The sequence below is a fragment of the Danio rerio genome, chromosome 11 (assembly GCF_049306965.1).
Source record: "Danio rerio strain Tuebingen ecotype United States chromosome 11, GRCz12tu, whole genome shotgun sequence".
NCBI lineage: Eukaryota > Metazoa > Chordata > Actinopteri > Cypriniformes > Danionidae > Danio > Danio rerio.
In genome coordinates, this window is record NC_133186.1 from 10,543,080 (window position 1) to 10,565,000 (window position 21,921).

General features: G+C 37.9%; 1 protein-coding gene across 13 annotated transcripts in view; it reads right to left on the reverse strand.

Annotated features, from left to right (window-relative positions):
- Positions 1-21,921, reverse strand: part of nlgn1 (neuroligin 1) — a 771,338-nt gene that overhangs the window by 636,114 nt on the left and 113,303 nt on the right. The window contains exon 1 of one of the 13 annotated variants that reach the window (XM_073915306.1): positions 604-690. The exons of 10 other annotated variants lie outside the window; for them this stretch is intronic. The gene's annotated coding sequence lies outside the window, so the exon portion shown is untranslated. Of the gene's footprint in view, positions 1-603; positions 691-21,921 lie in introns of those variants that run through there. 2 more of the 13 variants (XM_073915313.1, XM_073915323.1) reach the window with 2 other exon arrangements.

Genomic DNA, 21,921 nt, shown 5'->3' on the forward strand with positions numbered 1-21,921 from the left:
AAAAATAGCAAAAAGCACATTTACACAAAACCCAAACCAAACTGTACAACTAGTGATAGTAAAATGCATAATAGAGATTTTTTTTCTTTGTGTGTGTGTGTGTGTGTGTGTGTAGTGGAAGGAAATGACAGGGAAAGTTGTACTAGCCTTGACTCATTTGTATTGCCAAATTTTCCTAGAGAAAAGAAAAAAAAGCACAGCAAACAAGAACAAGCCTATGATTAACCGAAATAAACCCCAGAGCTTCATTCTAAAAACATGAAATTGTAAAATACTTTAACCGCATTGCCTATATCATTTTATGAGTCAAGTTTTAAAAACAAAAAATCCCCAAAATGCTTTTAATGACAGCTCAGCTCTTCGAGTGCACACTGTGGGAGGCATATTTGTCATCTGCCAACAATAGAATTGAAAGGAAAACTGGTCTTTTGTCACTATAATTTTGGTCAAAACAGTAAACACAAAACACCTGAGACATAAGGACACTTCTACAATGGAGATAGCATGCCGTCATTGCAATTTTAGGAGCTGTGAACACAAAACAACATTTTAGGCTGCATGTACAGTATGCAAGACAAGAATTATATTCAGATTTCTACAAACCAGAACATTGGCTTAATCCAGCGGTTCCTAGTCATACACCACACTTGCCTGAACGTTTCTAGTCTGAAAACCTTGATTAGCTGGTTCAGGTGTGAACAATTAGGGTTAAACCAAAACTTTCCTGGATAAGGGGGCATCCAGGAACAGACTTGGAAACCCCTGGCTTAATCTTAAGGAAACACTGATTTTAAAATACTACACAGTGTTTATAAAATGAAGGGGAGGGGGGTATAAGTAAACGTAAACATTTATAAAACTACTCAAATTACAATTCCTGAGGAAAACTACTCATTTACAGTAGTTTGAGAATTTGTAATTTGATCTTCACACCGTTCAGTGCATGCTGTAGTATATGTTAACAGTTCAAACAGAAATATTTATAGTGAAATCATAAATTTCACAAAAATATTAGGGAAAAATATTATATATTTGGAGCACATTCAACCAACAGTATGATAACCACCATCAAGAAGAAAAATATACTTCAAATGAAAGGCCATGACCTGTGGTGTCAAAATAAAAGACAAAATGAGACATTAATGTTAAAAAGAGCTTTTTTCCCCTTTTTGTTATCTCAAAGCAACCAGTGGAACAACTTCACTACATGTCCCAAATCAGTGCATACCCAAATTTTATGTAGTCTGACCTCCGTGACTCACCTCAGTTTCCACTCTCAAAAATCACAGATGTATCGCTTATAAAAAATGTATAAATGGACATTCCTATTAATTATTAAAATTACTTCCCGTCATCTTCTGCCAGCCTTGTCTCACAGGTTGAGGCCAGAAGTGCAGACAGTGAGGGGGTCTTAAAAACAAACATCCCACCATTGCTACAATATGTTTTTACATTAACAAGCAGAATGACAACAGCAAATCATTCTTGATATGATTCTGCTCGACGTACTCTCCAGTTTATTGGATTAAGTGTATAATTAATAACATTTAATTCTAAAACAGAAGTCATCTTACAGAAACAGTGCACAGTCCTCATTCATTTCATTATTTAAAGGGATATTCCACCCACACAAAAATGTACTCATACATATAAACTCATTTTAATGATTGCTCTTAAAAAGTATCCACTGATATGAACAGCAGGAAGAAGAGAACTATGGAGGTCAATGGCTTCTTGTTTTCATCATTCTTCAGAATCATTTATTTTCGGTTCAACAAAGTGTAAGTAAATTATTATATGTTTTTGCCTGAGCTTTACTGTACCCACTGTTGCATTCCATGGTGTTTTGAAAGTGTTGTGTTGGGTTTCTTCTTTCTCTCTCTCCTTCTGTTACTCGTTTCTCAGCTAGGTGTTGAGGAGAGAAAGTTAATTAATTGCACCTGCTGCTCGTTGCCCTGCAAGCTTAAAAGCTGATCAGTTGCTAGTTACATTGAAGCTTGATTCCAGAGCGCGGTCTCTCTCCCTCAGTTCTGTAATGCGTTGTGAAAGATTATTGTGACTAACTTATTTAAAGTTAAAATCTGTTGTAAAGCATTTGAAACTGCTTAAACGCTGCTTTTGGAATGTAACTGTTTGGAAGCTGTAGAGAGGTGGTTGCCATTTTATTTCCATTTTCTCTTGTTTAATTACTTGGGGAGTTTAGTGTACATTTCTTTCTGTTGATTATTTAATTTTAATTTTACTTTGTCAGCCATTTTTACTCACTAGCTAGTGTACTTCTGTTTGTTGTTTTGGCCTTGTTTCCCTCCTCCTGGGGCCTGTTTCAGTAAAGAGGTTCAACCAACTCTGAGTTTAAACTTGAACTGAGTTGATTTAGCGAGAGATTAAAAACTCTGCGTTTTCGGTTTCAGAATAGCTGATCTGAGATGGGTCACTTAACTTTGTGTAGACTAACTCAGAGTTAAGCGCGCTAACCGCGACTATAAAAAGGAATTATCAATGTAGCACAGATATTATGAGGGACCATGGCAACATCTGAACAAAAAAAAAGATCAGCATTTCTTTCTCCAGCTGAACTTGATGTGCTCATGCAAAGTTATAGCAAATATTGGCATATATTTAAAAAAGCAACACCACTGCTTCAGTGAAACAGACAGCTTGCGTGGGAAAACAGCTGCTCAAGTTAATGCGTAATTTTACATTAAGTAATTACATATTTAAGTTTAAAAAAAATTAAGTAGTGTAATGCGTGACATTTATACATTTTTTTACACGTTCCCACTTTTATACACGTTGATCAGTTTTATTGGGTTTAAAAGTGTACTTGGGTGTCTGCCTCTATTATTGATCAAGTGATAGAGGTTGATATGACATTTAGAATGTAAGCAGAACTAAACAATAGCTTTTAGAATGAGTAATAATCCGATTAATCTAGTAACAGTATGTCGAAGGTCAGTGAATTTAAGAAAATTATTTATTAAAAAAGGACAAGCCAAGTCATTCTCGTACTTGACTTTGTTCTTTGTGTGACTGAAATGTAGGCAATAGCTATGTTTCGACCCAAAAATATTTACTAAATTTATGTGCAAAACTGGAATAATGCATAAGCGATGTATAAATAAAGCAGCGTTTCAATTCCACTTCCGGATTATCTGGTGCCAAACATCAACACTTAAAACAGAATTTACTGCGGTAGAAGAATCTGCGTCAATCTTTTCTTCCTTTAATAAATGTACTTGGCTCACTCTGAAGACAATGTTGACGCACAATGAACCCGTGGGGGCGTTTGAAGCCATGAGACGCGGAGAACAGACGCTTTTGACACTCTGGAGGCAATTAATAGAATTTTAGAATTAGAATTTCCAAAACAACATTTATCCATTCATACACATCATTATCATCATCTCTTATAATAAACCTTTTTTTAATGCACATACTGGAATTTGTTCGATAAAAGTGTTTTCATCGCAGTTTATGCCATCTTTTCTTATCAAAACAAAGTTTATTCTACTTGGTTATGAGCATGTTTTTATGCACATTTTTTTTAAAGGTTATGTGCATCATGAAGTTTCCATCAATCCTTTTTATGCGCATCTTCAAAATGAGCACTAAAATAGGTGGGTGGAAACTTAAGGCTAAGGCGAGAAATACCACTTCGTCTTTAAAAAAAGGGGAGGAGACTGACAGAAACTCTGAGTTTAGAGAATAAAACCTGACCAGTTTAGGTTCACAGAGTAAGTTACCACAGTAATTGACTCCGAGTTAAAGCTACCTCTCTTTCAGAAAGAGGCTTGACTTACCCTACGTTCTCGAGTTTGACAAGCCTGCCACTTTGAAACGGAAAACCCAGAGTTTCTCTCATTTCAAGGTTAAAATACTCTGAGTTTTCCCTTAACCTCCTTTCTGAAACGGGCTCCTGAAGTCTAATTTTGCTTCCCAGTTTTGATTTACAATTGTACATTTCATTTACAATAAATTATTTAACTGGCATTGGTGTGTTGTCGTGAAGGATCCACACTCACCCCAACCAACTTTTCACTTGGAGTTACTCACTCCTAGACATGTAACGTCAAGGATGTTTTACTACACTAAATGACTTAATGCTCAGAACAGATTTTAAAACATTCATAGTTCTGTTTTTTCCACAGATGTCAAAGAAAATGTGTAGTGTACTTTATGATGGTCACATACTTTAGCTTAAGACTTTCATTTCATACTGTTGTTCATGTAAGAATGGGATTTTACATTTCTCGTCAAACCATATACAGAAATAAGGGCAATTTTAATAGCTAAAAAACATGTGGGAAAGCATTGCTATTGTGTGATTGTATTGTATTGCAATATGGAACACAAGTGTTTAAGGTAAATTAAAAGTAATTCACAGAATACTATAAAATGAAATTATTCAATGACAATAATTTGCTATGGTTGCCACATAATTAGTTATAAATGATAAAACACGAAATGATACACATGTGTATTGTATACAGCTTAAATGTAAAATAAAGTTAGGAAATAACTCGTGATTAAGGCTCTTTAAAATGTAAGCATATGTCTAAAAACTATTTTCTAACCTCTGTGGGATAGATAAAGTTTATTAAATTTGAATAGAATTACCTGAGAAAGGACTAATGAAGAGTTTCATCAAAATGTGACCACATCGTAAAACCCACAAAATCCATTTGCAAGAGTTTTCAGACAGGCAATGGTCAAAACAGGGGCAAACAGATGCATATATAGAAATACAGAATCGTGGTCACAAACAAGCTAATAGTACAGGCAGAAAGGAATCAAAATGATAAAACAAGGCAAGGCAAGTCTTCAAAGTGCTACAGGATAACAAGACTCAGCAACTAGTGTGAGTGAGCGAGGTGTATTTATAGTCCTGAAAATTAGTTGTACAAGCTTAAGCTATGTGTGTGTGTGAGCGTATGAATTATATTCATCTGTAGCGGGTGTAGATTGGCACAAGGCATTTTGGTAGTAGTAGTTCTGTCCAGTGGCCGAATTGTAGTTTTCCAGCGATCTGCAACTGCTTGGTCCCAGGGCCCGGATTTTCAAAAGTAATCCTCTAGGATTTTGGATAAGGGATTGGATCAAATCTTGAAAATGGGTTTTTCAAAAGAAAAAACGGATTACCTAATCGGATTAGATCAGGTAATCTAATCTTGGTTTTGATCCGGATCAAACCTTTACTTTGGGTTTTTCAGACCTTTTTTGTAGGATCTGGATCACTTTGATCCAAAAAACCTGGATTAAACTGTTCCCATCAGAGGGGTGTATTTAGTGTGGATTTCATGCCCAAAATGTAATGAAAACTTAAAAAATGTATTAAATAATACTATTTTTAGATCATGCAGTATCTTACGAGATATACTATTTATTTATAAGGTTTTAATTTTATTTGTTCATCTGTCAGGCTATAGTGATTATTAGCTTAATTAACGTATTTACCCTTTCAGTATAGGCCTACAGCAAAATAGAAAGAGTTTGGCCTCATAAAATAATCCCCCAAACAGCCTTCAAAATTGACCAAAAACAATACATTTTATTGGAACTAATCGATATATATTCATCACAATAGAAAATACTTTTGTTTTTAGAATATTTATTAGTAATGTACGCAATGATAACAGAATAACCAGAAACATGCAAAGAATGACAATCACTTTTTTTTAAATCAAAAACAAACCCTAATCAGAAATAGTGTCTAACTATTGCATCCCTTGTTGCACGTCCTGTTTGCTCATTCTGGCAAAATGCAGGAGGTTGGTTTGGGTCTTCAAGGGGCTGAGGTGCATCATTGTCAGCACAGAGAGGGACGTTGTGCTTAGAAGCGATGTTGTGCAGGACAATACAGGCAAGGATTATGTTGCATGCTTTCTGTGGTTCCGCTCTCCGGTAGTTAAGGCATGCAAATCGCCTCTTAAGAACTCCATTTAAACGCTCAATTGCACATCTTGCTTTGCAATGAGCAGTGTTGAAGCGTGCCTGCGCTGGTGTATTTGCTGTTAGAAAAGATGTCATCAGCCATGGTAGGAGTGGGTAGGCACTGTCTCCTAATATTATGCCATCCGGTCGGTTGGTTTGGAGGTCTCTATATAGAGCGCTCTCCCTCAGAATGCACGCATCATGGACAGTCCCAGGCCACTTGACAACGCAGTTCGTGATGATGAGGTCAGCATCACACACAAGTTGGACATTGACGCTGTGCCTTCCCTTTCTGTTTATAAACTCCCATTCATTCTTACAAGGTGCTTGTATATGAACATGTGTGCAGTCGATTGCTCCAATAGTATTGGGCATGTTCCCCAAAAGAAAAAAGCTGTGCTTGGCCTGGGCAATCTGGTTGTCTTTTGGAAAAGAAACAAATTCATTCACCAGGCTGGCCAGTGCGATTGACACATCTCTCACAATATCACACACAGCTGATTTCACCACTCCAATATAGTCACCAACAACTTGATAAAAAATCCCACATGCATAAAATCGGAGAGCAATGAGGATCTGGTCTTCCACTGACAGGCTGTGACTCCTTTGGGTTTTGTGTTGAAGTTTTGGCCTGAGAAGGTTCACAAGGTACTCTATATCAGCCTTCCAAAAGCGAAATCGGACATACAGCTCCTCAGTGGTGTATTGCTCCAGTGGGTTGGTACGTTTAACATACACCCTTTGACAGTATCCTCTCCTGGCAAAGTGGTGGTGGCGGTGGACAACACCTGCCGTTTTACTGTCTCTCTGTAAATCCTCAGAGAAAGGCTGATTTATATGGCTGTGTAGTTGGTCTTTTCAAACACACCTATTACAACTGATTAGTTTTGGCTTGTGTTCAATTGAGGCAATTGGACCCAAAGCCTATAATTGACGAACAATGTTCACTATAGCAAAGCAACAGAACCATGGACTCAAGAAGCTGTAACTTTACTGCTGCTGAAACCAATGCATTACTAGAGAGTGTTAGATGTCATTATGGAACATTAGTGGGAAGTTTTAATTCTGCTAAGGATACCAACAAAAAGAATGTTTGGAAAATTATGTTTGGATTTTAATCACAGAAGATGTGAATGCCATCGGGTCTGGCCAGAGGAGGACCACAGATCAAATCAAATTGCGGTGGAAGAATCTTAAGGCCAGGGCAACGAAGGATCATGCTGAAGCCAAAAACCCACAAACAGGCAACAAGCCCTTTAAGAGGGGAGATTACACAGATGTGGTCCTCGACATCATTGGAGGTGAGAAGTCGCAAGCTCTCCATGGCATTTAAGGTGTTGTAGGGGATGATGAGCCTTCGATTGAGGAGGAGAATATGCCAGTTGAGGCTGATCCAGAGAACGTATTTATATTGAATCTCAGCTCTGTTCCTGAGGAAGAAGCTGGATCCTCATTGGTGAGCTAGTGGTAGTTGCCTCAGGATCTCAAAGGAAAGGCTTGAAGCGCCCTTCATCAAACAAAGATGATTACAAGGCACTTCTGCAAAAAGAGACTGAAAGGGCTGAAGCACAGCTTCGTCTGGCAGTGGAACAATTGACTCTCACCAAACTGCAGCAAACCAAGGCCAGACTTGAGATCCGCCTCCTAAAGGCTACACTCAGACAAGCTGGTCTTTCCACATCAGATGAGGAAGTCTGAAATTTTTGACATTAAGTCTTTTTACTTTTTTTTTTTTTTATATATAGATTTATATTGGAAACTTGTTTTAAACGTCCTCAATGTACAGTGTTTGTGTTGTAGGTCTCAGTTGAGTGGACTGCTGGAAGAGGATGGGGTGGGGTTTTTCTTCTTTTTATTTTTATTTTTAAATGTGTGTGTTTTCATTTCAAATAAAAACAAACTTATATTGACCCCAAACTGGCTATTCTACTTGTTGTTCTTTACATATCTAGAGTTCTACATTGTGATTTCCTATCCTGTTTGAGCATTGGTAATCCAGATTTAAGCACTGGTTATCCAGATTTAGTGATCCTGAAAAGTTCCTATCTGGATCAGATTGATCCAATCTGATGTTGCTTTGAAAATCTGGCTCAAAAAGTAAGCTGGATTACGTGATCACGGATCGCAAAAACAGGATTACTAAATCCGGATCAATTTTATCTGGATTAAACCTTTTGCAAAACCGGGCCCAGGTGATCATAACAGTGCTCTTGTTTTGAGGGATTTTTACTTTATTTTTGTGCAGTGTAAACTTACTTGTAAGATTACTTAAGTTAAAAGGAAAAGCGGTTCTTTTGCCCTTTAAAATTTATTTCAGCTCAGGAGTTATGTTTTTACATTTTTATCCATCGAATTTATAATATGGTACTCAAACGTGACACTGACATGCAAAATCCCATCAAACACACATTTCAGCTAATGTCTTTAATCAGAGAACAAAACTGGCTTAAAAATTTCACCTTAAATTCTAAGGAAACTGAAAGGTTTATTTATGTGTTGCATAACAATACCAAGATTTAAGTATTGTAGAAATTACATTCATACCTCCAGAGAGAGAGAGAAAAAAAAAGAAGTATAAACAATTTCAATTAAAAAGGGTTGTAAAAAATACTAGGTAGCTTTAAGAGCTTTAAATTAAATTAAATTAAGTTTATTTTAATTTAATATTTTTACCTTTTAGTTTACTTTATTTCATTTTACTTTATTTAATTTTGCTTAATTTAATTTAGTTTTATTATATTTTAAATGTATTTTTTATTTTTTTTTTTACCAGACTTTTAAGTCATTAACAAACATGTCACATAACAAACATGGGTTTTTCTCTCATTAAAAAAAAAACATGGATGTGCAGGATATGAGCAAAATTTGGTAAATAATTTTCATTTACATAGTTTTTATTACTTCATGACTCTCCACAACCTTGTTACATTGATATTTGATTTATTATCAGTCGCTATTAGCATTTAATGAGATACAATCAAGCCATTAGAGCAATTGATGTTTTAATCATTCTACAGTATAAGCTCCAGAAGCCCTGGATAATGATAGATACTATAGTATATCAGTTAAGATAATGAATAAAGATAAATGCATGACATTGGGCTCTTTTTTTTCACAAAGAATTGACTTTTTTTTAGCTGCAGGTGCACAGAGCTCTCTGTCAAAAATGCGAGGCACAGCAGGTGGTTACACTGTAAAAAGTGAAAACTTAAACATATTACATCAGCCTGTTACAACAACATGAATTAACTAGTTTCCACTTATTGTATTACGGTTTTCAGTAATAAATAATTTGAAAAAAATTTAATTATTTTAGGTATAAGAAGTAATTTATTTAAGTTGATTCAATGAGTAGAATGCAAGTCACCCAAGGCTTTTAAGCTGCTGGTGCTATCCGTCAAAATTGCGAGGCACAGCACGTGTTAGAACACAAGTCATCCAGGGCTGATACACACAAAACACTGCCAATATAACCATCTAAAGAAAAATGTCCTATTATTTTTGTGGAAACAAAAACACTGTAAAACTTTATATCAACATTTATTTATAGATTAGAGACATATTAAATCATGGTGGGAACTATAATGTAGCTTAATCTAATTTCACCAATACAAATCAATTTATCTTAACTAGGGGTTTATGAATAAAAAATGAGTACAAAGAGTATAGATTAATACATTTTCACATAATGAACAAACTGTTGTACTTTAAGTAAACCAAAAAAAGTGACAGTTATGCTGTTGGTTAGATTTTCCAGTGTACATTATTCCAAACACAATTGCAAAAGCTTTTTCTTTCTTCCACCCTTACGTTTAGACCAAAACTGCCTTTATGTTCTCTGAAAAGTTTTTTTCCCCCCTGCTTTTTAAAGATGCTCTCTGAAGTGGACACATTTGAAAGCTGTGTTTTCACACAGTAGTGTGGTCTGTCAAAACAGAAGTATTCGAAAACGATAAAGCAGATCTGAAGATATCTATATATCTGGAATGTGTCTGCCATGCGCTATTCATCCTCCCATTGTTGCTAAAGATAAATGCGACTTTGTACACTTGTCATTTTACATCCCTGAAAAGATGACAGGAAATGTACTCAATCGCTGTCCTGTGACAATCAGGACAGTCGGCATGCTGATAAACAACAGTACAATCACAGAATTCACTGTATATTCTGTCTTGTTTTAAACCCTAAAAGTAAAATATGGCAGTGATTAAGTAGTTAAAAAAATAAAATAAAGCACTTTCAAATAATTATAAATTAATAATAATTCTTTACATATTGTATTTCTCTTTTGGTATCTTTTGTATTTAACAGATTTTAGGGGAATCATTATTGAATAGTTTCACAGCCATATACATGATTTGGTGTTGAGAATTTGCCTCCTCCTTGTGTAAATTCATTAGCTTGGGCAAGCTAAAAACATTTTCTTTTCTTTTTTTTTTGTCATCATGATTTGAACATTTAGAGGCATAATATATGGAAAACTTGTTTAATTTCATTGGTGTTTCCAAATTTCTTAACAGAATTGAAGAACTTTAGGTTTTCCCATTGAAAGAGATGCTGTAGGAGCTGCACTTGCATGCCCAAAAGGCATTTCAAAGATTTGATACAAAATGATAATTTTTTTAAGTGAAGTTTCACAAACTAATTTTGAGAGGAGCACATGATATGATTGACTGTAGCTGGCCATTCATCTACACTCATTAGCTAGCCAATCAGATTGTTCCAAACTCACTATAAGTATCTTAAGCCTGATTTATACTTCTGCGTCAAGTGACCGGCGTAACCCACGGCGCATGCAACGCGCGTGGCTGTGCATTTATAGTTCTGCGCGCTGTCTCTGTCGGTCTGCATTAACACTTCTGAAACGCTAGTTGGCAGTGAGGTGTAAATCTTCCTCTGTGTCGAGTTTCTTCGCTGCTTTATTGTGTTTCCTGAACACTTCCGGAATGTACAAGTGGCTCAAACTCACTCATTTTGAGGCAGGAACCGGCGGACGTGCAACAACTTTAACTATGAGGTAAACACAAAACCAAACTATCCATCCGGAGCTCCTTCACGGGACTGCACACTTGTAAACAATCGCTAGCGCCATTCGCGCGGCTCTCGGTCCCGCCCCGACTCATCAGCGCTACCGAGCCGACCAATCACAGAGCTTGCGCTACGCGTTGTTGCGACATGTAGTTACATTTTTTGAGAGGTACACATCAGTGACGGCGATGGCCACGGCGAAGGGCTATGCGTCAGCGCCGTAACATACGCCGGTGTTTGACGCAGAAGTATAAATCAGCCTTTAGTCAGAACTACCCCCCATCCACCCCTTCTCCTCCTTTCCTCCTTTACCAGGGGAGCTCTCGAGAACCACCTGATCTCGTACTCCCCTCACATGCTCTATGGACCAGGAGACTTAGGCTCAACTATCTCCGAGCTCAGGGTTCTCTACCGGGACAGCATGCCAAACCTGCAAACTTGCTAACAGTTGTCAAACAATATCTAGGTGTGAACTCTTGAAATGATGAATTAATTAACTCTAAACATGCTGGGTTGTTTCAACTTATATTTGGGTTCAACATAAACAATATGGAGTTTTTAAGCCTGATCTAGCAAGGAAATGTAACTATTTTATGTTTTGTCAGTTTAGTGGCTAGTTCGTGTGAATTCATACGTTGTACAAAAACGTTCATTTATTTTTTTTTTTAAAGGAAGCGTGGAACCAAACCCCTACCCTAAACCCAACTGTCATTGGAAGATGAGCAAATTGTGTAAAAATCAATTCTAACAAATAAAATATTTATTTCAGATGCACAAGAAAATGCTTTCAGGCATTTACCTTCACCCATGCTGTTAGTTTTGCCATATGACTAATAGATGGACATGTACACTAAACTTTACCTTCTATTTTCTGGTCATATAGAGAATGCATCCCACAACCTGTCTGTCCTATTCATTTAGATGTTATGTATAGCTGTTGATAGCATTGCCATAAAAACACTGTGTTCCTGTTATGAAGTTGTGAACACCTCTAAGTAAATCATCACGAGTTGTCATCCTGAAATTACAATAATTATGAGATGACGTGAATGCTGCTAATGTCTAGGCTAAGTATAGCGATAACGTCAGCTATCTGTGGCATAATTGAGAGTTGTAAGGCTACCTTTATGGTTATAGATAGAAATGTACAGCTTATTTTATTTCTCTCATTTGCTTGACAAAACACCACGTGAAAAAAGCACCACTTCTTAAACATTTGAACAGAAAACAGCTAGTATAGAGTGACCTCTTGACTGCTGACAGTTAAACAGAAATACCAGTTCACAAAAAGAAGATAATAATAATAAACTTTCATAAGGTTAATGGTATTAATATCCAATTTAAACCACTGGGTTTTATATATTTTCAGCATTGTTTTTAAAGTTAAAGGACACCTATTGTGAAAAATCTACTTTTCAAGCTGTTTGGACAGTCGTGTGTAGGTATAGTGTAAAGGCTGTCATATTAGAGTAATATAAACACCCAGTCCTTTTTTTTTTTCAATTAAACAAAACGGTGGACCAATTGGAGCAGTTTTCAGACTGACCGCAACTTGACGTAGGAGTGCAGTCCTCCCGCCCACCGTTTTGATTGACAGCTGCGTATTAACATGTCTTGGTAGTCACGTGTATAATCATACCAATAAGACAGGACGTGCATAAAGCAACCGGGAATAAAAGGTCTGTTCAGTGTGTTTGGATCATCAATCATCATCAACTGTGATCAAGAGTGAGTTTAAAATGTTTTAAAACAGTGCATGTGTGTAACAAATTACAGCGATTTACTTCAGCTTTACTTTATCACCACAGCTGTGTGTCAGAACAATTATAAAGGAAGATGCTTCAATCCTGGTTTGTGGACGTTAAATGCCTGGTAAAACATGGACAAACAAACAAACATTTGGATAAAAAAAAAAATAAATTAAAAAAAAACTTAGAGGCCAGAGAAGAAATGATCATGCCTAACTGAGTCTGGTTTCTCTCAAGGTTTTTTCCCCCTTCACTTTCGTCAATTGGTGAAGTTTTCAGTTGAAGTCACAATTGGCTTGCTTGGTTTGGGACTTGTGGAGATGTGCATTGATGGATTTGCTCTTCACTGTTTGGACTTTCAGCAGTGAAATTAAAACAACACTGAACTGAACTAAACTGAACTTCAACTCTAAAAATAACTGGACTGACAGTTTCAATTTACTAGCACTTCTATGTTAAGCTGCTTTGAAACAATCTACATTGTAAAAGCTCTATAGAAATAAACATGAGTAGAATTGAATAATTTAAAACGTTTTTATTTTAGAGGAAGTATTGTATATTTATTCATACTTCAGTTGTTCCATTGTATATGTTTTTCCTACTATGTATGTCGATAGTTTCAAAATTCTTTAATATCAACAGGCCAAAAGCTAACACTGGTTTGGAACAAGTCAAGGGTGAGTAAAAGAAGACAGAATTGTTTTTTTTTTTTTTTTTTTTGTGAACTATCCTTATATTTTATTTTTTAAGTAAATTGGTGTTTGCTTTTTTTTCTCTTTTATAATATATTTAATAGTGTTCCATACTTGGAGGGATGGTTCTCTCCTCTTTATGAACGAGTTTGAGCTACTTGTAGTGTTCTAAAAAAACAAAAGCACCCTCGAAGAAACTCGACACCAAGAAACATAAAAACCTCCTGCCAGCTAGAGTTTCAGAAGTGTTATTGTAGAGCAACATGAACAGCATGCAGAAGTTTAAATGCACAACTACGTCCAAGCCAGGCGCGGTAGGTTAAGGGTGCCCCTAGTGGGGGAAAAGTTATGATTATTCTAACCACGCCAATTTGAGGCCCCCCAACACTCTTCACTTTCCTTCATGGCATTCACCAACATGGTTTCCGCTACATTCATTCTTCCATGGGGGGCGCCACACCAAAAACCATCCCGCCACGGCTACATTATAGTTTCTCATTCAAAACATTCATTCATTGTTGTTGTTGTTATTTTAATAGCAGGTTATAATTGCAAAAAAAAAAACATTAAAAGGTAAGTGAATTATAACAGCGTAAACTTTTCTGTAACTGTAGTAGTGTTGTCAGTTTTGCCAGATTGGGCGGTTTTGTGGGTAAAAAATTACATAGGCGACTAATGAAAAATTGGGCAGTTTTGTAACGCCAGCCCGCCAGCCCCAGTCTTCACTTATAAACCTGTCATGATCCCCCAAAGAAGTGCTATAGCCCCCATTCTCTATAAACAAACGCTTACAACAGTTGTGATCTCCTAACGAGACATAAATGCACTAAATCGCACTTCAGCAGTGTTTTTTCGAAAGCGCACAAGATCTGTGCTTGAGCAGCATATATTTGAGGTTGTGCAAGAAGTTTGCAGGAAACACTAACCAACCACCCCCACGCTCTTCACGTTTTTCCACAGCACACCCTCCCACTGTTTTTAACTTTCAATGCGCCACCCCCTCCTAACACCCCCCTCCCCCCATTCTTTACTTCATGCGTGACCTACACCTACTTCTGTCTGAAAATGTTTCCATAGGGCCAGAACCTGCCATGGGTCATGACAATCACTCAACGCAGAAGTATAAACCAGCCTTTTTTGTAACCCCTGCATGTGGTTTATACCTTCATCGAGTGATCAACGTGACCTACTGCGCATGCCTAGCGGGTACCCATGCATTTATACTTTTACGAGCTGTTTGTGTTGCTCTGCAATAGCATTTCTGAAGCATAGGTTAGGTTATATTATGTTTTTCTTTATTGAGTTTCTTCGTACGCGTTTTATTTTTTTTTATTTTTGGAATCTACCTTAAATGTACAAGTAGCTAAAATAAGCCTATTCAGAGCCAGGATCCTGTAGACAAGCTTCTTCACCGGACTCCACAGTTGTAAACACTCGCTCCATCAGACTCGCGGCACGCTGTACCGCCCACCTGGAGCACCGCTGACCACCCTCTGACAAGATAAATTTGAAGACCGTGGGGTGGGGTGGATGGAGTTTGTTGTTGTAGATCGCAGACGAAAGTGAAGACCAGGGGGGGGGGGGGTCGTTTGGGGGGGGGTGATGGTAGATCGCTGATAAAAGTGAACACCGGCGTAAGAGGCGGGGTGGGGTGGGGTCGAGTCGATGGGAGATCGCTGATGAAAGTGAAGGGCGCAGGCCCTAGATAATGTCTCTAGGGCCCAACCATTTGTTTCGGCCCTAAGAATCGTCCTAACTTCCCCCCCTAGCAGCATCACAACCACCAAGCTGACCAATCACAGAGCTTGTGCTACATGTCATTGCGATGTGTTGTTACATTTTTGGAGAGGTGAACGTCAGCCACGACTACGGCAATGCGGCCACATAAAGGCTGCGCCGGACCATACGCGTGCTCTTGACACAGAAGTATAAATCATTATCATAAAGTAATGGTGGAAAGTGTGCTTTAGTATAGTTGCTTTTATTTTAAAAAAAAGATGAAAAAAAGCAACTTATTCTCAACTAAATCTAATTAATAGAATTAATAAGATTAATTAATTAAGAACGAATTCATCTAATTCTCTTAAAGGTGCCACGTGATTAGGTAAACCCCATTAATTGTTGGGTCAAATCCTGCAGGAAAAAAAAGATAAACAGAAAAACAAACATGACATCTGAGAATGAGCCACAAGGTTAATTTCTTTCAGTGCTAAATGCTGACGGCACATTTAAGAGTGGCTTTCACTGTGAGCAACGGCCCGCCACTTTCCAAAAAGCAAATTCTGCCAGGATCCATCAGGAGCAAAGGTTACACTGTTAATTTCATTTCTGCATTGAAACAGCTTGTCTCCAGCACAAACGGAACGATATTGCCTTCTAGAATAATTTCCGTTTTCCAGTTCAATATCTCGACGTGTCACTCACTCTCCTACAGTTAAGATTGCAAGTGAAGGTGAATCCCTGCCGCTGAACATTTAAACCTACAGTATATGCACATATTTCTTCGAGAAGCGGCTTCTGTTTTTTTAATGTTTTCTGATGGGGTATGTTGACATCTGACTTTGACACCGCCTGCAGAAATGAAAATGACACAAAAGAGACGCCGCAGCTTTTCCTTTCACAAAAGAAATGACGTCTCAATAAAGGATTGATCTAAGTAACCATTACCAGAATGAAGACGCAAATAGCACGAAGATGAAAATGTGGGGAATAATTTGCTTTCTTTGTGCTGGAGAGCTTTTGCCTCTGTGAAATTTACTGGCATGTGAAGTTCAAAACATAGATGCATTTTGCTCTTAAAGACTTGAAATGGCTGAGCAGCATTTGCCGGAGGGAGGATGTGATTAGGTTAAAGAGTGGCGCCAGCTTCAATGGCCGCGTTCGCTTCTTTGAAATGCACAGCCATGCATTGTGCTCTGACAAACTGCTCTCGGACTCTGCCTTAATCTAGCGTGGACTTTCAGGAGTGGACCGTACTGAGCAATGTCTGCAGAGATTCCTTTGATGGGAATGGAAAAGATATGAATTCTGTGCCTGCCTGTGTGACACTGGGTTTTATTTGTGTACAACCGAAGCAAGAACATCCTGAGTTATCAAGATTGTCCTTGCAATTCAAATGAACGGCAACTGTATTGTGTGTACGCACTACGGCAAGAAAGATTTATGACGTTATGTACTGTGTGGGAATTATTTTCTAAGAATTGAATGGTCTGGAGTTAATTATTACGCCATGTTTACTACTACTACTAATTATAATAATAATACATTTGATTTATAGAGCGCTTTTCTCAGACTCAAAGTGCTAACACAAAAGTTTTACCTTTTTGTTGGAATAATTTCTAAAGTACCTCATTACAAACCTTCGTTTCTTATTTCGAAATGTCATTTTAAAGCTATTATAAACGGACTAATGCAGTTACTAGAGAGCTCAAGAGGTGTGTGTGTACAGGTGTATGTGGTTTACGGGAACACAAAGTTGTATAATGACATGAGTATGACCTGTTGTACCAAAGTCGCTTTAAAGGGCACCTATGGTGAAAAATCTACTTTTCAAACTGTTTGGATAGACATTTGTGTAAGTATAGTGTATAGACTGTCATATTGGGGTGATGTAAACAAACCCAGTCCTTTTTTTTTTTCTCAATTTAACAACAAAAAAAGTGAACCAATTGGAGCGGTCTTTAGATCGACTGCAACTTGAAAACGTAGGAGTGCGGTCGCCCCGCCCACCAATATTAACTGACAGGCGCGCATCACCATATCCTCTGTTTGTTGTTTCACGTCCACCATTTTCATTGTGTGAGTCAAAGCTATTTCACTAAAGGAACATCCTTGCTCTTTTTAGATTTAAGACTCATTGGGCTCGACACAAAATCAAAATTCACCATATGATCGCTTAATCAAAATGATTGTTTGTAACTTGTAATGTTATTGTTGGCCGTACTCACACTATGTACAGTTGCCTCGAACAGGGCCAAAGCACGCTTGTCCCCCCTCCCGTCTCCCCTGACAGCCCATACTCGCATACAGTCGGGCCTGGGCACGCTTATGTCATCGCTGCTGCACTGTTCTCAATGAGCGCTCTTGCTCAGGACAGTGGAGATATCTCTAGTTATATCGTTTAAGTCGTATGATATGCAGTGACATGCTGTCAAATATTTCGCCAAACAGTGCTTAGGGATGCGGTGACAAGAAGTCAGATATTTCGCTGAACAAATCCGCCACCTTTGACGCTCATAAACAGTCATAAAGTCCTCGCGCTGCAAGAATGAGGAGGTTTGCTGAAGGTGCGCAGCTGTCGTGCAGTGAGGGGTTTGCGTATTTAATAAACTACAGCAGTTTGCGTTCATTGAACAGTAAGAATGATTAATAAATCCATATGAAATAGTCCCTTAAAAGTCAATTTTCAAAAGTTCAGTTTCGGTCTTCGGCGCGTTTTGGACTCACACTACAAGCATACCGCGCCAAAGCCCAAGTGAACTGTGCTCTGGCACACCTCTTTCAACCGGGCCAGGGCCGGCCAAGTGAACTGTGCCTGAGCCCGATTCAGCGCACTCACACTTCTCAAACGATTCAGGAAACGGGCCTGGGCACGGTTCGGATAGCGTAGTGCGAATAGGCCCTTAGTTTGTTTGTAGGTGGGTTTGCAAACATGTGTGCTTTTCATTGCATCTACTTTAAACTTCACAAACGCTTTAAAACGGTCACAGAAGCTCCCTGTGATCTTAACTAGGTGCAGCTGAAAAGTGCGAGCGCATTGCCTAACATGTGTGTCCCTCCATTGGAAATAAAATAACGAACTTGCCTGTAGGTCGCACACCAGAAGCGCAGCTCGGCAACGCTCTGCGCTGCACATCGCCAAGCATTTTAGAAGTCTAAACATAGATTTCTAGCAGGTTTCACACAACAGCGCTTCAAGTTGGCGGCTGTCCGTGGCGCCCAGCCACAATTCGGGACACTTCATATTTCTGCTGCGCCACAGAGCACCATCTAAATAGTTTAATTTAAAATAACATCCGAATGTGCGTGTCTGGTGTGCCGTGTTGCAGCTCTGAGTGGGGCATCTGGTGCCTGAGTCAAAGTTAATTCAGTGTGTGCCGTTATTTGTCTCGGTCTACGCTACAAGCAGATCACACTGCTCTTCTGAGATAACTCACAGCTTTTTCTTGATGGTGATTTTCCTGCAGAAATAACAGCGACTCTTTGTTTACAAGTTTTTGGGCATTTAAAAAGTTGCTGTCATGAGATGTGCATTTGACAGGATGGACTGTACCTCGCGTTTATTTCATACAGATTACAAAAAAAAAAACTTGTTTTCAAGTATAGTTGGTTCATTTAATAGCACAGAATTCAAGCTTTTTTTGGATCTATTTCATATGTCTGTGAAAAAGTATTCGCTGAGATTTCAGTGTGTTTGTTGACCACAAAAAGCACACGTCTGGACTGAGCTTCACCTCCGGAGAAACTTCGGTCTATAGCATTCAAAGATTGGCTCCTGTACTGGCTTTATTTACCATTTTGGTTACACCACATTCAAAACTATACGCATCACTTGTCTTGGGTATTCTATAGTTTTTGGTTGTAATCTCTTACGGTGGTTTATAGGGTGACACCACACGTCCCTGTAATTCAAAATGCTTAAGATTTAAATATTTTGAGGGTTAGGTTTAGGGGTAGGGTGGTTTTTACAGTAATAATTACATTACGTATATGGAGTTTCCTGTAGACCATGTATGTGTGTATGAATGACCTGAATCTGTGTATACACACTGCTTAAGTGTTTGGAAGCAGCATTTGGTACTGAACTACTATAGCTCTCCTGGAAATTAGTTTACCAGTTTTGATTTATTGAGATATTTTGTACGAGAGTGCATCACTTTCATTCATACATTCATTCATTTTCCTTTGGCTTAGTCTCAGTGTCAGAGGTCACCAGAGCCAACTGAACCACCAACTATTTCAGCATATGTTTTTTACACAGCAAATGCCCTTCCAGCCACAACACAGTATTGGAAATAGCCCTTACACACTCGTACACTATGGCCAGTTAAGTTTATTCAATTCACCTATTAGTATTATAAATTAATTTTATAAATGTATGCATAAAACAGTATATCTTTGCCATTAATAATAATAATTAAATAAAATTTTAAGGTAATGATAATATATTTGCTGCTGTATAACTAAAAATGCCATCTTAGTAATTAACAAAATTTTAGATGTATAGCTAAAAAATATCTTTGCAATTATTATTAAGCCTTAAAACTATATATTTTATTAACAAAGCTAGAAAACGCAAACATATAACAACAATGCTATTTGTTACTACTAAATATAATAGTTTATAAATTATTAATTTAAATCAGTACACATTGAAAATAAACTCAAGTAAACTGATAATGATTATATATTAATTAATGGTGGTAATGATAATACATTTGTTACTGTATATCTAACATTTTTAGTGGCTGATAATAATAGCAATAATAATACTTAATTTTCTTTCCAGCTTAGTCCCTTTATTCATCAGGGGTCATCACAGCGGAATGAACTGCCAACTTATCCAGCATGTTTACGCAGCGGATGTCTTTCCAACTGCAACCCATCACTGGGAAACACCCATACACGCTTGCATTCTCACACATACACTGCGGACAATTTAGCTTACCCAATTCACCTACAGTGCATGTCTTTGGACTGGAGGGGGGCGGGGACAAACCAGAGCACTCCTAGGAAACCCACAGTTGGCACTCAGAAATGCCAACTGACCAAACCAGAACACAAACCAGTGACCTTCCCACTGTAAGGTAACAATGCTAACCACTGAGCCTCCGAGCCACCATTTTACTTTAAACTGGAGAATATAAATGCTGCATTCAAGCGATCACAGCTATGCATTTGTAGATAAGCACTGGCAGGGCCGGAGTGGGACTCTTTTTCAGCCCTGGAGTTTCAAGCCTCAGACCGGCCCACCTCAGTTCACCACTGACTATATTAAAATAAGGTTATTTCCAATTCAGTTTCTAATTACAATATCACGTCTTTTTTTGAGAAAACAGCACTTTTAGAACTTCAAATGTTCAACAACCCTTACAGTATTATGTCTTAACAATAAAAATGAAAAAAAAAAAAATTGTTACTCAGACAAGGACCGAACCCGGATTGGCCGCCTCATAATCTAACGTACTAACCACTGTGCCACAACTGCTGTATGTTTTAAGGTGACTTATCTAGTTATATCATCATTAACCTGCATCCTGCTCACAAGGCTACGAGAAAATAGATAAAAAGAGCAGAGCTGCGGTAAAATAATTAATAAGAAGGCTGTGGTCAAGTAAATAATTAAATTATTTTTAAAAAGTGTGACTGCTGAGAGCAACCGATTCTGGAACTAGGGACACCGGCCCTCGCGGCCAAAAAACGGACCGGCCCACCGGGAATTCTCCCGGTCCTCCCGATTAGCCAATCCGGGCCTGAGCACTGGCATTTTCAGCTTTCTAAAAAACAGCCAAGACCTCCCTGAACCACTACAAAAATTGCAAAGCTTAGAGCCTTAGAACTTTGTCAAGAGTCAATCAGAGTCATCCATCATCTCGAAAGTCTCATTATAATTTAATACAGTATATTTCTCTGAAACTGACTGATGAGCAGTCAATCTGAGCTGTAATCCTCTGACCGGACTCTTTTATATCTAGTTTTTTCATCAGGTTTTGTCATTATACCAGTAGGAGGTTATGTCTCTGAGTGAGTCATTTGTATTATTCATTTAATTGATTTGTTCGAAAGCATTAGGTCATTAAAAACAAAACAAGGGACTAGCTCAGTTAGCATCGCTTTTTATACAGGGTTATGAAACCCTGTTCCAGTTTTGTCGTGCCTCATATTCACATGCTTTTGACACTTATGGAAATGATGTTCATTATACATAAATAGGTCAGCGTTTGAAGTGAAGTATGTCAGCAGTGTTGGAAATCACATCGATTGTAGCAAAAAAAAAAAAAAAAACATTATTGTTGCCTCTTCCTTTAACTGATATTATATACCAGACCCTCCTAAACCTCTGCATTTGCATATTTGCAATGAAGACAGTATGCAACAATGGTTTTATAATAGCTCTCTATTCACATTTTATGTAAAATACCATGAAATGCTTTACTGAAAGGACTTTTCATGGGCTATATATGTAGAAAATATGTGTGGAAACGTCTGTCACTGTGTGCCTTTTTAAAGTGCTTTGAAATTACACATTGAACGTTCCTTAACCTGGGGTATTTATCGATGTTTAGAACAAAGAAAGCCTTGGGTAAGCACTGTGTGTGGATCGTACATTGTAAAACATCAGAACATAAATGGGGTTTGTGTTAGGACTCTGTGTTTACCCACGTGTTTGTGTTGTGTTTACTTTGTGCTCCTGTGTTCGCTTTATTTCGGTGTGTTTAGTTATTGGATTCATTTGTTTTCATTCCTCCCAGTTATCTGTGTTTAGGATTTCCATGAGTGTTGTACATCAATGTTTGAGTTCA